The sequence below is a fragment of the Cibotium barometz genome, chromosome 11 (assembly GCF_041138505.1).
Source record: "Cibotium barometz isolate CiBa-2024 chromosome 11, ASM4113850v1, whole genome shotgun sequence".
Taxonomy (NCBI): domain Eukaryota; kingdom Viridiplantae; phylum Streptophyta; class Polypodiopsida; order Cyatheales; family Cibotiaceae; genus Cibotium; species Cibotium barometz.
This window is the reverse complement of record NC_141056.1, coordinates 15,937,138-15,953,554: the sequence shown is the minus strand read 5'-3', so window position 1 is coordinate 15,953,554 and position 16,417 is coordinate 15,937,138.

Below are 16,417 nucleotides of genomic sequence, written 5' to 3'. Positions count from 1 at the left end.
AAAAAAAGGCTAGCAAGATGTACCATCCAAAATCTTCTCTCAAACAAAGTGATATTGTATCTCTAGCTACCCAGGCATAGAAGATCGTGTTCCGAGCAATAGCTATACAGCTCTGGTTGTGGCACTAGATGATCTTGGGGTTCCTCTGCGAAAACCCAATCTTGCCAAGTAACCTCCTCAACCACACCACCTCACCAAGCAGCACCACAAATAGCCTGATACTTTGCCTCAAGGCAATAGTTGGCTACTTCTTGTTGGTCCAAGAAATCTCTCCCGAGCCAAGGGTAAAGCCCTATCATGAAGTAGATCTCCTCATGTTTGGATCTCCTCCCCAATCAGAGTCACTCAAACCTCAGACTCACTCGGTCCTTTGAAGGGTCCAAGATCCTTTGTACCCCGCAAATACCACAAGATCTGTAATCCTACATCCCAACAATGAATCTTCAAAGGTGTGCATAAATGAGCTCAATATCCCCACACACTAGAAAACTCAAGTCCAATCTGGTGTTTAAACCGACAAGTTTTCGATATATAAAGAGGCATCAACCTTCTCACAAGGATCATGTACAGTAAGTTTGGTATTCAGATCCATTGGAGATGAAATAGGCTTGCAATTTTCCATCCATAAGGCCTCTAGCAACTCATGAACATACCGCTACTGCCAAGAAACAAAGAACCCCCTCTGGGTCTACCAACTCTCCAATCCCAAAAAGAAATCAAATGGAACCTCAAAGCATGGAGGTTGATCAACATACACCTCCTCCTACAAGGCACCATTCAAGAATGCAAATTTAACATCCATCTAATTCACCAACCATTGATGAGAGGCAAGGGCAAGAATTGTCCAAATCGTGGCCATCCTAGCTGTCAGTGCAAAAGTTTCCTCATACACGATTCCTGGCCGTTGAGCATAGCCCTTGTGCTTTGTCCATGGACCCATCAGACGTATACTTGGTTTTTTAGACCTACTTGACACCAATGACTAACCGTTTTGACGATCTCAGAACCAACTCCCAAGTCTCGTTCTTCTCTATGGCCTCTAGTTCCACTTGCATGGCTTTCTTCCAAGTCTCCTAGGAAAGAGCTTCCTTAACTAAAGTAGGCTCCTTGTCCTGAATGATACGAGACATCAAAGCATAATTTACATGTAAATGCTGCTCTGACTGAATTTTGTCATGAACTCTGTACGATCTTCGAGGTCCATCCTCCGTGGTCCACTCGTCGGAGGGATACTACATCACACCAGACTCTCGAATGTTATTCAACAACCACTTCTGTATCTAAACAGAATGTGGAGCCTCCTGCTGCTATGGCAAATCTCTGACCTTGGGACATAGTTGTTCCCGTCCAAATGTTGGTCCACTAGGAACGTCGAGAGGGTGGGGATCTTCACAAGTTTCTCTCCCATCTCGAGCAAATCTGCCATCTCCTCGGGGGTTCACGTGGTCTTGTGAAGGGAAGGTGGGTGGGAAAAAAATTTAAAGAAGAGGTTGCACTTTCTTGCAAGGTGGCTGTCCAGCAATGACGCCCACCTTCTACCCACTTCTCCACATCCCATATACAACCCAAACACGCTCCAATCAGCACCAAGTACAATAGCCTCATAAGCTCTCATCGTCTCCAAAGCTTCAAGCCACTTGGGGCTTTGATACCATGTCCGAATAATGTGCACCAAAAATGAGACAAAAATTTGAGAGTAGCAAAAGGCAGAAGTGCAAGAGAGGAGAAGTGGTGTAAACTCTGCTATATACACAAGATAGCTGGTACATAATGTGTGGGGGTGCAAGTGCCCTACATATATGGGCAAGGGGAGTAGTCGACTAGTAGAAACCGGCCGACAACCCCCAAAAGGAACCTACAACTAGGTCTATCCTAGTCGACCAACACATGGCTGGGTCGGCCAGCCCATAACCAGCTACTATGACCTGGTCAGCCAACACCGAAAGTGGGCCCCTCCTGGCTAGCCAACTCCTATAGGTCGGCTCTCCAATGAGTAAGAAGTCCCATCCCCTATGTGGTCTAGATCAGAGTAAGGAGAATCAATATCTAGGAAGGAAGGTAGGTTCTCTGGAATCATGGGTAGATGATCGAGAGCTCCCGATGCATGCCAGTATAACTTAAGCATGCCAATAGTAGCTACTTGCATGCACCATCTATAGCTATAGTTTAGGTTGTAGCACAAGCATGGGGGCTGTAGTTTATAACTCTGTTTTTGATTCGATGTTTTTGATGTTACAAATGACATCAACATGGGTGTTTATACTCGGATGAGTATATCCAAGGTATATACATGTGAGACACAAAGTTTTGAAGAGTTTTGGACATGTGGGTCCAATTGGGACATGCCAAAACATTAAGCAGTAGGGGAGGCTACAAGTAGTGTACAACATGCAAAGTTGTAATTTTCACCAGGTCTACACAACGAGAATAGTACTATTGGCAAGCTGCCATCACGAGGGTCTAGTAGATATATTGGACTATCATGAGGTCAAACCCTTGGCAAAACCAAGGTGTTTGGACCCACAACCATGGTTTAGTGGCAACAGAGAAATGGGGGTTGCAGTTTATAGCAACCTTGTTTTTGATGTTGTTGATGTTACAAATGACATCCACATGGTTTTTTATAATGGGATGATTACATTCAATGTGTATACAAGTGAGCCAACATCACCTGAAGAGTTTGGACATGTGGGTCCCCTTGAGATAGGTCAAAAACCGTGATGAGCAACAGGGTAAAATGCCAATTTAGGAATTTTGGCACTTATTCAAGTGCCATTTTTTTTAAAGTGCCAAAAATACTTTATTTCTATACCCAAATGTGATTTAAAAAAGCCTTTTGGAGTTTATGATAATTTTTTCTAGTTAATGTTGGATTTTTTGGCAATGTTTACATATTGCAATTAAAATCACACTATATATTAACTTTTAAAGATTGTATGTTTCTTCACTCTCAAAGCTTGCACATATAATATTTGTGCTCATATGTCAAGGCAATTAGAATGGATACCATCTTTCACTACTAGAAGCTTAGGTTGTGCTACAAAAGATGTCATTTTGGAACTAATACGTTATCTTGTGCTAACCAAGGCAAATTTGTGTGAATTCTTGAGGTTCACTATTAAGTTTGAGCCCCAATGTCTTGAGGCTAAGTCCTAGGTGAAGAACGAACTTAAGTTTGAGCCTCAATTCTCTAGAGGCCAAGTCCCAAGCAAGACTCAAATGTAAGTTTAAGCCTCCATTTTGTGAGACTAAGCCCTAGGCAAGTCTCTAACTTAAGTTTGAGCCTTTATGTTTGAGCCTCAATCTATTAAGGCTAATTCCCAAGAAAGGCACAAATTTTAAGTTTGAGCCCCAATCTCTTGAGTCCAAGTCGTAGGAGGCAAGGCTCCAACTTAAGTTTGAGCCTCAATCTCTAGAGGCTATTTCCTATGTGAGGAAAAGTTCCAAGCGAGACTCAAATTTAAGTTTGATACCCAGTCTCTTGAGGCTATTTCTTGAGTGAGACTCAAACTTAAGTTTGATACCCAGTCTCTTGAGGCTATTTCCTGAGTGAGACTCAAACTTAAGTTTAAACCTTGGCCCTCAATCTATGGAGCTAAGTCCCAAGCAAGGCTCAAACTTAAGTTTGAGCCTCAATCTCTTTAGGCTAAGCAAGAAAGGTGCAAACTTAAGTTTGAGTCTTAAACTCAAAAGGCCAAGTCCCAAGGCACAAATTAAATCTCAAGTCTCCGTATCTTGATGGTAAGTCCAAACCAAGGCTCAAAATGAAGTTTAAGCCTAGATAGTTTATAGTAGTGAGATGAACAAAACATCGCTTATTAGGAAGACTTCGAGGTGGAGATTTACAGGTAACACTATATTGAGATGAGGCCCAAGATAGTGTTACCTCCCTCATGAATTTGATGCACTAAAGAGAGAGAGGAAATACTTTTTCCTCATTGGCACCTTCACCAAATGGGGGCTTCACAAAGTCCCTTTCAAGGTACCTCTTCCCCTATGTGTGCAAGAGAGAAAGAGAGCGAGTAAGTGAGAGAGAGGGAGGGCATCAAATTTCTACGTGTGTGTCCCCTTAAGTGCCGAAATCTACAAGATCTGCATAGCTAAGTGTGGGTATGTAGCACACATGCTGGATTGTGTGTGCACATAGTTGCCTTCACCTTTTATGTGGACAACCGAGTTTATTTTTTGCATCCGTACGAGTTGGATCGAAGTGAGGATTGAATCTATCCCCTCCATGCCTTCCATGTCTGTCTATTCGAGTGTACTCGGGGCCAATTGATGTACAATGGTAGCCAATGATATAGTTGTTCTATTCTATATTAAACGAGGAGTATTTTATGTGCAACTATATTAGGTGGAGCTTTGTTATGTGTGCGCAATTGGGAGATATGTATCAGATAAAGCTAGGAGCTACGCATATCAAGAAAAGCTTGGAGATGAAGCTGGGTGTATTAGACAAAGCTAGGAGCTGCGTGTATGAGGAGGCAAAGCTTGGTGACAACCATGAGCATTCTTATTCAAAATTTACGGGCGGGTACTTGATGACAAGTTTGAATTTGACAACAGGCATTTTGAAATTGATGGCTCCTTGACGGAAGGAATTTTTTTGAATTGCAAACATTTTGAACTCAAGCTTGAGCCAAGTTTTTTTGTTGAAATTGCAAACCCCTTAGACTCAAGTTTGAGCCTTGATCCTTGAGCCCTATAAAATTTTCCATCTTGCCAAGATGCTGGGTCAAAAAAATGGTTAGTCTTTTCTCTTTAAATCTTGCTTTTGAGCCATGATCTAGAAAACAAAGGTTAGCTTTAGCCTAGAAGATGTTAAACAAGGGTTCTAAGATCAAGTGAACAAGGGTTTAAAACATTTCTTGACCAAGGAAATTTTGGTTTGCTTTAGAAGTTGTTGAACTTGCCTACAACTTGTTGAACTTGGGAAAAGCCTTCTTAATTTGTGTGATATCTCAACAATCATGGTCTTTCTCAAGAGTTGTTTATCTTTGACCTGCATGATGATGACAACAACATTTGTGCTCTAACATAATGTGCTTTTTATCATGTTGTTGGATCCAATGACTTGCATCACCTTTAACTTACACTTCCCAAAAGTTGGCACCCCAAAAGTTGGCAATTGATAGGCTTCACAAACTATCAAGTGTACCCTTTCAAGACTTTGTATGATTCCAAAATTGAGTGTGAGAAAGACTTTCAAGTGAACACTTTCAAGACTTTGTATGATCCCAAATTGATTGTGAGAAAGACTTTCAAGTGAACACTTTCAAGACTTTGTATGATTCCAAAATTGAGTGTGAGAAAGACAAGAATGCCCAGGGTTTTGTGTCCCAAACTAATAGTTTTGTGAGCTTGAGTTTAGAAAACTCCAATATATATTCATGCTCTAGAAACGCTAAAATTTGAAAGTTTAGATAATCAAGTCTTAAGTTTGCAAGCCAAACTAAAAAGTGTCAAAGTTATGAATTTTTCCCAAAATTTTTAAATTGGTCTTGTAAGCTACAAGTAGTGTACAACACACAAAGTTGTCATTCTCACTAGGTCCACACAACCAGAATAGGAGTGCTACTGGGGCAATATGACATCACAAGAGTCTAGTAGATATACTTGACTATGACCAAGTCAAACCCTAAGCAAAACCAAGGTGTCTGGATGCATTTACAGCCATGGTCTAGGTGGCAGCAGAGGCATGGGCGTTGGAGTTTACAACAGTAGCCCTGTTTTTTTCGATGTTATAGATGACATCAACATGGGTTTTGATACTCGAATGAGTACATACAGGTGAGCCATCAAGTTTTGAAGAGTTTGGACATGTGGTTCTCATTGGGACATGCCAAAACATTAAGCAGCAAGGTAGGCTACAAGTAGTAACCATGCTTTTGGCTCTACATCAGTGCACCATTCAGTCAAGTGTCGGTCCTCTTAACCCACTTGGAGAATTTATTGGATAGTGCATGTAGTGTTACCCTTAGTATTAGTTTTGCATTAGGAGCATTTAGGTAAGCCTTGGGCCAGCTCATAAAAGACACGGTCTTCTAGTCCATAGGAGGGCTTGGGCAGCCACTGGGCTACCATACACCTGCCCATTAGTTGTCGACCAGCATTACAGCATCCGCATGGGCTATCGACATAGAAAATACTCCTACTTGCATATAAGCTAAACCCATCATTTCATTTACAGCATCAGTCATCCATAGATCATAGCCATCATAAGAATTAGGGCTTACATTAGCATTGGAGTAGATCATCATGGCATCATGGACACATGGGCACTTATTTGAATGTGTGTGTGTGTGTGTGTGTGTGTGTGTGTGAGAGAGAGAGAGAGAGAGAGAGAGAGAGAGAGAGAGAGAGAGAGAGAGAGAGAGAGAGAGAGAGAGAGAGAGAGAGAGAGAGAGAGAGAGAGATTAGTGTAAGCAATAAGGTGCAAGAGTAGTTCAACTTATTGGTCATAGTTTATTATGAAATCCATCAATGCTTAATCAAAGTAATTAATTTGGACAGGTTGATATTCAATGGAAAGACCTGAGACATTGATAAATATTATCAATGATATGTTGTTGCTATGCACATATGAAGGCAATAACGATGCTTACCGCACAACACTTCTCAGAAAACAATATGTTACAGACCTTGTTCGAGGCACACTAGTGCGTGGTAGGATAGCTCTAGTAGCTGACGTGAATAAAGTGTAGATGAAACTGTCAAAGGCCATCACCAAGTGGAAACAAAATCAGCTAATCGATTCCACTCAGGAAATAAGAGCTCGTGCTGAGCTCACTGATATAGTGTAGCGGGCTCAATAGAATGTTTAGGAACTATCGGGGTTTAAAGTACCCTTTTATAATGATGCCATACCAACCGCCCAACCCAATCGGCTACCAGTCTGTGCATCAAAGTCCGCAACCCTCACAGGTAGAGATGGAGATCTCATCTTTGCCTCCAGAAGAGGGAGAAGTGATGTGGATGGGGTTTCTTCCCTATAAAAAGTAAAAAAGCTTCTAGTAAAACGTAGAGTCCAACAATCAGATGATAGAGAGCTACAGGAGGTTGAAGTTTCCAACAAAGCCCCCATGAGACCAAAAGAGGTAGAAAGGCCTCAACACCAAAGACCAATGTAGATGAACAAACACGGAAGAGGGAGGTTTGGAAGGATGCATGGGTTGTCCAGCTCATTCACATTCGGGGCTCAATGCACGATGAGTTTGGAAAAACTCTAAAGCAAGGGGTTGATCTATGGTCTAAAGTTGCCATTCAACTTGCAAGGCTATTCCTAGAGTGTGACAAAGACTCTGAAAGTTGTAGAAAGAAATGGGGTCGTGTGTATGTAGACTACAAGAAGAAGGACAAGGCATGGCTCGAGTTTAGTATGCATGGTAGGCTCAGATTGCTAGAAGGAGACATGAGCGGCGGTCATGTTGGGCTTATCCTAGACCCCAAACTTTTATGGAGCATGGTTTGCTTGGAAGCTACTCAGACAGAATGTTCAAGAGTAGGCTCCGCCAAGCAAGGAAACATTTCACTTCTTGACTGCACGGCTTGCTCCTCGCTTTCAACGGTCTAACACTAACTATCGAAAGGCAATCAATGTGGAGAAGCGTGTATGTGCTAGCTACCAGATCAAACTTACAAGTAATAGCAGATTTGTATGGGGTTTCCACGTCTTCATGCCAAAAGATCATTATGGAGTTCTGTGATGCAATCTGCACATCAGGTCTTCATGACCTGTACATTAAATGTCCTTCTTCTTATAGGATGTGTATCATGGCTGAAGGATTTCAGGCAATACATGGCATTCCGTTTGTCATTGGTGTAGTTGATGGTAGCCATGTTCCAATTATTGGTGTAGTTGATGGTAGCCATGTTCTAATTATTGCCCCTCATGTGCACCATGAGGACTACTTTAATCGGAAGGGGTTTCATTCTATAATTTTGCAAATGATTGTTGCTTCTAACTGCTTGGTTTGGGATTATGACATTGGTTGGGCAGGTTCTATGCATGATTGGAATGTATTCCAAAGAAGTGATCTAGGACAGAGGCGTGAATCAAACAACTTAGGCAATTATTGTTTACTTGGTGATTGTGCTTACCCTGCAAGGTTTTGGATGCTTCCTCCATTCAAAGGAAGTAAAGATGGATTAACCCCTAAGTGGTACTTTTGGAACTACATTCAATCTAGTTCATGGATGCCTGTGGAGCAGGCTTTTGGAATGCTGAAAGCCCGCTTTCGTATTTTATTGAAGAGATGTGACATGTTATTGCAGAATGTGCCAAAGATGGTTAGCACTTGTTTGGTCCTTCAATCATAACATGTGCATTGTGCATGGAGATTCATTTGATGAGGGCAACATGCATCTCCACCAGCATGTTAACCTACATATACATGCAACAAGTAAAGAGCCTTAGTCAATGCATGCCTAGTCCCAATCTGGTGCTCAACACATACGATAAGAGTCCTTGCATGATAAATTATTGTAAATACAAGTGCAAGAATGAATTGGTAATCAATGATCACTTACCCACATACTTACATGCTTCACCCCGTAACTTACAAGTTGCTCCCAAACTTCATCAATACCCTGCAAAAGCAATTTCCATCATTACAAATAGAGAGTTGGGGACTTGAACCCCATCACCGTAGTTATTGTGGCTACACCCTGCTCTCTTTCGAGAGGAGGAGAGGGGATGAACTAGATTTATCTTACCCCCTCCCCTCCTCCCATCTACAAAAAAAAAAAGAGAATCAGTAGTAGGCATATGAGATTTAAAAACCAAATAAACATCCTAATAAAATAATCCACCTAGTGTTTTGGAGATATTTTATAAAGCCTGCAAAATATGATGTCTTTGAGATAAACAAAATACTAACATTGTGACCAAAGTCATAACATCCAAGCACTATTTCATCTCCTACTCACTATTGTCACTCTCATCAGCCGAGTGATACAATTCTCACATTTATCCTCTCTCTCTCTCTCTTTAAACATAACTCTAGCAAGATTGTCTCTCCTTTCTACGCCCCCAACCTAGGATGATGAATCCGGCGGTGCTGTTTCGGATGTTTGTGCCCTCTCCACAACCGCTGAGGTCTCGGTCTGCACCAAAGCTGTAACCTCAGCAAGACCCACTTACAGCCCATTCTGAATGATTGGATCCGAAGACAATGCATCATTGTATGCTCTATCCACCTCCGCTTGTGTCTCTCAATGTAAAGGGGGTGCCCATGCATGGGCAGTCAGTTTTTTAATAAACGCAAGCATGGGCAGTTGGTGTGTAATGGGGTATGCCCATTCAAGAGTCCACAAGGCACTTTTTGGCTGCCCACATGTTGGGAGTATTGTGACACCCTTGGGTGGTCTGTATCCACCCTTAAACAACAACAAAACTCATAGACTTGTAGAGAAGAGCTCGAAGAGAAATTGCCTGATATATTGATTTGAGACCAATCATCGGCCTAGTTATACAAAAAGTTTGTGCCCTTTGGGGCATCGTTCCTTCAGCTCAGGTTACACCGGTTCAAGTCACTACTTAGTAAATGAATATTATATTTATCAAATGATAAAGTTTTAATCTAAATGTCCTAAGGTTTTAAAGTTACATTTATTACAACACACCCTCTTAACTTTAATACCCTTAGGTCACCTAAGACCTAGACTATTGCAACAATGATGATGCTTCTCGTAGTGTAGGCTTCATTAAGAAGTCTGCCCTCATCTTTTTAGCAAATAAGAGTATAATTCAAATTGAGTTGACCAGCTTTAATAAGATCTTGAGTGAAGTGGAACTTGTAATCCACATGCTTGGTTTTTTAGTAAAGGCGAGGATTTCGAGCCAAAGCAATGCATGATTGATTGTCGCAATAAAGTGTGATTGGAACTCTTGGAATCAAGGCAGCAGCCACATACTCAACTCGGTCAATAGCGTTTGCAACCAAATTCCTTCTTTGCATGTGAGGGCAGCAGCCACATACTCAGCTTCCGTTGATGAGAGTGAAACTGTTGTCTGCTTCTTGCTTTGCCATGCAACCACATTCTCATCGATGAATGTCAAGAAGTATAAGGAACCGGTCACGGATGGCACAGGCATGGGACCACACAAGTCGGTGTGTGGACTAGCTCAAGGAGATTAGTAGTCCTAGAAGAACTATGTGAAAATCTTTGGTGTGCTCTTTCCATATATACAGCCCTCACAGGTTTCTATCGGTCCTAAGGAGCTAGTGAAACCTGTGACTAGCATGTTTTGCTACATGGACTATATGGTAGGGAGATTAAGGTGACCTAGTTTGTAGTGCCACTTGAGAGTGTCATGATGCAAGGTCTTAGATAATGTGCCAACTAGGGCAGTAGCATTGGATGCGGTAGGGACCGTGCTTGTCCCAAAGGGATATAGCCAGCCTTGTTTAGAACAAGCTATGTTAACAAATGCTCCAGATGATAATGGCTACCCACCACTACAACAAACCCGACAAGCCTAAATTGATGTGTTTTTCCAAACACGTCACGATGACGAACGTTGCATAAATGATGCATTTTAAAGGTGAGAATGTCGTGTCGCAAACCTCGTTACACAAGCGATGTGTTACTATGCGTCATATGAATGACGCTTGAAGCAGCACTTGCGAGACTGCAAAGCATCTCTTACACAATGCCCTGGAAAGTTAAAAAAAAAACCAAAATAGATGGCTCCCACAAATTCACAAGAGCCATCTACTTTGCATCGATGCCCTCCACCCTCCGGACGCACGATCGCCAACCACCACCATCGCCACTTCTCCGCCGGTCTGTGCCCTCAACTCATCCCGTGCTACACGAGGTTTGTGTGTGTGTGTAGTAAGGCCCTAGTAGGAGATCTACAAGCTTGTAGGTATTGTGGTTCCAGCATAGTACCTTGTAGTAGTAAGGCCCTAGTAGGAGATCTACAAGCTAGTAGGTATTGTGGTTCCAGCATAGTACCTTGTAGTAGTAAGGCCCTAGTAGGAGATCTACAAGCTTGTAGGTATTGTGGTTCCAGCATAGTACCTTTATATAATAAAGAGTTTTATATAATAAAGAGTACTGCCAAGTGGGCTACTGGCTTCTTGCTCTTCTTTGAAATAAGTCTTCAAACTCCATATTAAGTATGCAGTGAATGAAAAGAGGCTCTTTTCTCTTTTTAACTGACATGACCTCATCATGCAGTGGTGTGTAGTATTTTACTTGTAGTCCTTATAAATCCAAAAAGTGATGTGAAGACTATTATTAGTAGGAGACATCACTTATGAAAGATTCTAGACCTAACTAGGCTAGTTAGATAATGGGCCATGCCCCTTTTTTTAAAAAACCAACAAACTAAAATCAGTTATATAGGAGTGAAGACACACACTATCATTTATGGCATATGGGTATAATACAAACTAAAATAAGTTATATAGGAGTGAAGACACACACTATCATTTATGGCATATGGGTATAATACAAAGTGTGTGTGGTGTGTGTGTGTGTGTGTGAAAGAGAGAGAGAGAGAGAGAGAGAGAGGTGTGATGTGTGTGTGTGATGTGAGAGAGGGATGTGTGTGTGATGTGTGTGATGTGAGAGACGGAGGTGTGGTGTGTGTGATGTGAGAGAGGGATGTGTGTGCGTGTAAGAGAGAGAGTGAGAGAGAGAGGTGTGTGTGATGTGTGTGTGTGAGTGAGAGAGCGATGTGTGTGCACCTTTGGCAACAACCGAATCACCCCCACTTTCCCCAAGAATCAGGCACAGCTCTGGATTAATAGATCACCTGACAAGTGGATGTCGATGGACCCTTCAACTAATCTGCATACTTGGAAAACAATTCATTAGTAATGCCATCCCAACCTAGGCTCTTGTCTTTGGGAAAATGAGCAAGCACAAAGCCAACCTCTTGATCTGTAATATCAACATCTAAAATGTTGGCCAAGTCTAAAGACACTTGATGTTGCACCAATGCTAGAATACTAGCGCTTTCTTGATGAACATCATTAGATAGCACCTCAAGAGTGCCCCCACCAAAAGCTCCTGGTAAAACTGAACACATAAATTAATGATGCTATGAGGCTCTGAAATCATCTCTCCCAATGAATCTTCAAGCCTCACAATATTCTCTCTAGCATAAGAGGGATGCAACTATGCATAAAATTTATGTGTCTAACAATTTTTATCCTTAAGGGCCTCCAACCAAGTAGATAACTTAGCCCTCGTATAACTTTCCTCCTGACATTCACACCTCTCTCTCTCTCTCTCTCTCTCTCTCTCTCTCTCTCTCACACACACACACACACACACACACACACACACACACACACACACACCTTCTCCCTTTGCTTTAAAACATTGGAGGCCTGTCTCTTTGATGGGTTGTATGTATAAGGTTTTCTCTGAATTCTTTGCACAAGTTTCTGTCGGACTTGATACACCCTACTTAATATGGGTTTATAAAGGGATGCAATATCTTGCATAATATCCTTAACGTTCAAATAGGCATTGATTATGCAAGGAAAACAATGTAGGAGATGGTGATGGCTCACTTGGATTTGGAGAAAGCCTTTGATCATGTAAGCAGATCTTTCCTTGTTGCTGAATTGATGCATTCTATGGGTTTTAGGCCACGTATGTCTCATTTGATCTACACTCTCAACCATGGAGATCACTCTCGGATTATGATGAATAGTAGAGTTACGTCCCCTACTAGGTCTCCGTGGCGGCAAGGATGTCCATTGAGCCCTTTGCTTTTCACTTCGATAGCCTCTGCTGCATCAAGCTTACTCGGTGGGACCCATGTAATGGATTCTCAAATCTGCACCACCCACACATAGCGAGTGTAGCCTACAATTCTGTTTTCACACAAACTCCCAGAGAGAGAGGGGGTCAGCTGATGTATGGGGGTAGACCATTGGTTGAACCTTTCTAGCACATCTTCTTTGGTTAGCCATCCGAATACCTTCTTCTTCATTAACTTTATATGTGAGCATTGTCTTGCTAACCTTTATTGGGTACTTGTTGAAAAAGTACAAACACTGAAATAGGCATGCATATGTTCACTTTAGCAATTCTTGTTGTAATACTTGGCCGTAATGAATGTTGAACTTTTGCAAAGAGTTTGGCTCTATAGGATTCACTAATAGAAGCATTTGAAACTGGCCAGTCTACAATATTCCATGATGGTAATTGTTATCTTTCCATAATACTATATGTGTGTTGGTTATCTATCAGCTTATAGAAATGGTCATAAAAGAAAATATCGGGTTGTGCCAATTATGTTGAAGATCTACCTTTGTATTGTAGTTCTCCTATTGTCCCATGCAAAAACATCAAATAACCCCAGTATGCATGTATAAGCTGCTATTCTTCATAAGCTTATGGATAAACATCTTTGTTAGTAGAAACAAAAATAAAATTGTAGTTAGATAATTTTCAAAATTAAAACAATAAAGATAACATGTTTATCTATCATTTTTTAGGGCACTTACAGTTTGGTCTATATATGTGGAAGATAGTCTAGATAGGCATGGACAATAAGCCCTTTATGCATATAAACATGCTGGATCAATATTTCCTTAACATGTTTCTTCCCATCAATAAATTTGAAGTCTTTCACTCTGCCTTTCCATGCTGCTAAGAAAAGGTTATTAGATCTTTCTCTCCTTCTCCTGTTTGGTTGCATAAGTACCCAATTTCCTTTTGACATGACAACTTGCTCCCATTGTTGAGTCATTGAAGAAATTGTATTTGCCACTACTACTGAACAAATAGAAGAAGCAAGTCTCTGTTGTTTATAAGTTACCTCTTTAAATATTGTTTATTCCTCCATGTTTTATTCCAAACGACATGCATGCTAATATTTTTCTGTCTCAACATTTTTGATGAAAAGAGGAGAAATAGATGATAGAGAGTAGAAACAATGGAGCAATACTTGTCAAAGAGAGTGGGAAAAAAATAACCATGGAAAACTGAAGAGCTCAACCATGAGCGGAAAAAGTTGTTTGGGAGGGAAGTTTTTCACTTCTCTTTGATTTCCTCCCACTGCTCTAACAACCTAAAAATCCAGTCGAAAGTAAAAAAATAAACCTACATTGAATGTATGACATTCACATTCAGAATAAAGAATAGTTTTCATCTTTCATTTTTGCAAATTAGAATTTTATTTACGAGTTTTCTAACGTTACGTTAGCCTTTCTCTTATTGGAGGAGAGGGATTTTTCATTCTAGCCAAAAGGCCCCAAAATGAGCTCTGATTTCCCTTATGAACCTTGATCTTAAACTTATAGAGTGTAAAGTTTGCCTCTTTAGATTGCTTTTGGTGAAGGCAAATAGACAAATGCATAATATTGGAGTAGTAGCAAGTGACAACAAGATTCAAGATTTCAGCCCATCACTCTCAACAATTACTATGCAAAGGAAGACATTTTCTTCTTGCACAATCTTAGTTAGAAGCACCTTAGTATTTTAGCAAAAAGCGAGAACTAGCAAAGAGAGTAAAATAGACAATTCAAGGGAGAAGGGAGAAAATTTTGATTATACCAAGAAAATAAGTAAGGTACAAGTAATAACGTTGTCCACCCGTGCACTCTTAGGTAGAGATTAGATCACAATCTAGACAGGCTATGGATGGAGTATACACTAAAAGTGGAAGGTATGGATGCTCACTAGCATTAGATACCTCAGCTCATAAACACTACCCTCATATATATAGTGTTGTAGGTTATGTGGTTGGCCGCATGGCTACCCCCATACATAGTGTTGCAAAAGGTGTGGTTAGCACACTCACAACATGAGTGTCCATGCTCCATTGACACAACCCATTGCCTACTTATCAATAAGGGAGTAGGAGATAACATTAACCCTATGGGCTTTAAAGTCATGGCCAAGGCCAAATTTCCAATTCAAGATCATTTAGGCTAGTCACTCCATTTCTCCCCAAATCCTATGTGGAAGTGTGCCAAGTCTACCTATGCCATCTCATTACCATTAATGGTCACAACTAGTACCCCTTCTAGCATTTAAGATGGGGTTCCCACTAAAGTCAAATGCACCCATGGATTCTCCTTTCAAATGTGCATTTTATAACAAAGGTAATTACATAATGGGAGGTGGTCCTTAAATTTATAGTAATAGTATGATCCCTGAGGCATTCTCCAACTTTGGCTAAACATCAACAACTATCACATAGCTAATGCCCTGGTGGGGATCCACAACTACATAGTTTGGGAGGTTGTGTACCCTAAATTTGATAATAATGTCAATGTAGAGGAGGCTATATGCATGTAATGACATTTATCATGCTAATATAACTTGTCAACCTCCTACCCCTTTTCCACAATGCAAAGGAGGCTATACACATACATCCCCAAAAATGACATTGATCAAGCCAATATATCTTGTCAACCTCCTAAAGCTTACACTATTTGCCAACAACCAATGACTCTACCTAGCATGACCATGTCCCTTTTGAGGGTTTTAGAAAAGAAAGGGTGCTCCATAATAAGATCTTGATTGTGGATAATACCTGTAGGAAAGCTATAACCCCCACAAAGCTCTTCTCTTTGTTGTTGAGATCCAATCCTTCGAGGTATCTTAAAGTTCTTAGCTTCAAAGGGCCCACCACCACAAGTAGAAGATGTTGCAAAAGAACAAGATTACATGGCCAAAGTACCCTTATTTAGACATCCCACTTGCCCTATGCTAAATGATCTCCTTCAAGCACCTCAGGATGGGTTTTCCCAAAAACTCTTTCACAGCAGGGGGAGCCACAACTATCAACAAGGTGAAGGCATACGCAAAGTGTGTAAAGTTGTTGCCCTTTGACTTATAAAAGAACCAAAAGTGGGTAGCCAGATATCTTCAATTAAGGATGGCAAGCAAAATGTGTTGCTTGCTTAGGGGGGGCATGCCTTAGACATTCCAAGATGACATGTTCAATGCATCTTACCCTGCTGCTAGAGTTCTTAAGGAGGTGTGCACAAGTTGCCTTCCAAACTCACACATGATCCATGCCTTACTTCTATGTCTACAAGATAGCATACATGGAACTACCTAAGGAGCTCCCTATAGATATGTCAAAGGACAAGTTAAAGTTGGCTACACAAGTGGCAAAGATATGTGCAACCCTCTACTATAAGATTTTGAGTGGCTCAATTGCATACCAATTGATTACACCTTGGCTAACGCAATATATGATTATTTGGACATGCAAAAGGTAAAGTGTTGTAGTATAGCGAAAAACTAGCCAAGCTATTGCCACCCTTGCATATCCATTGCCTTTAAATGTTGCCACATTGCAAGGCTCCATATGCTACAACCCCCAAAAGAAACTAGTTGGCCCTAGTAAGATAGTACAAGTAAGAACAATGATGTAATGTTGCCTTGGCAATTAAATAGACATTGGTAATTACCCTACCTTAGGAATTTCTTA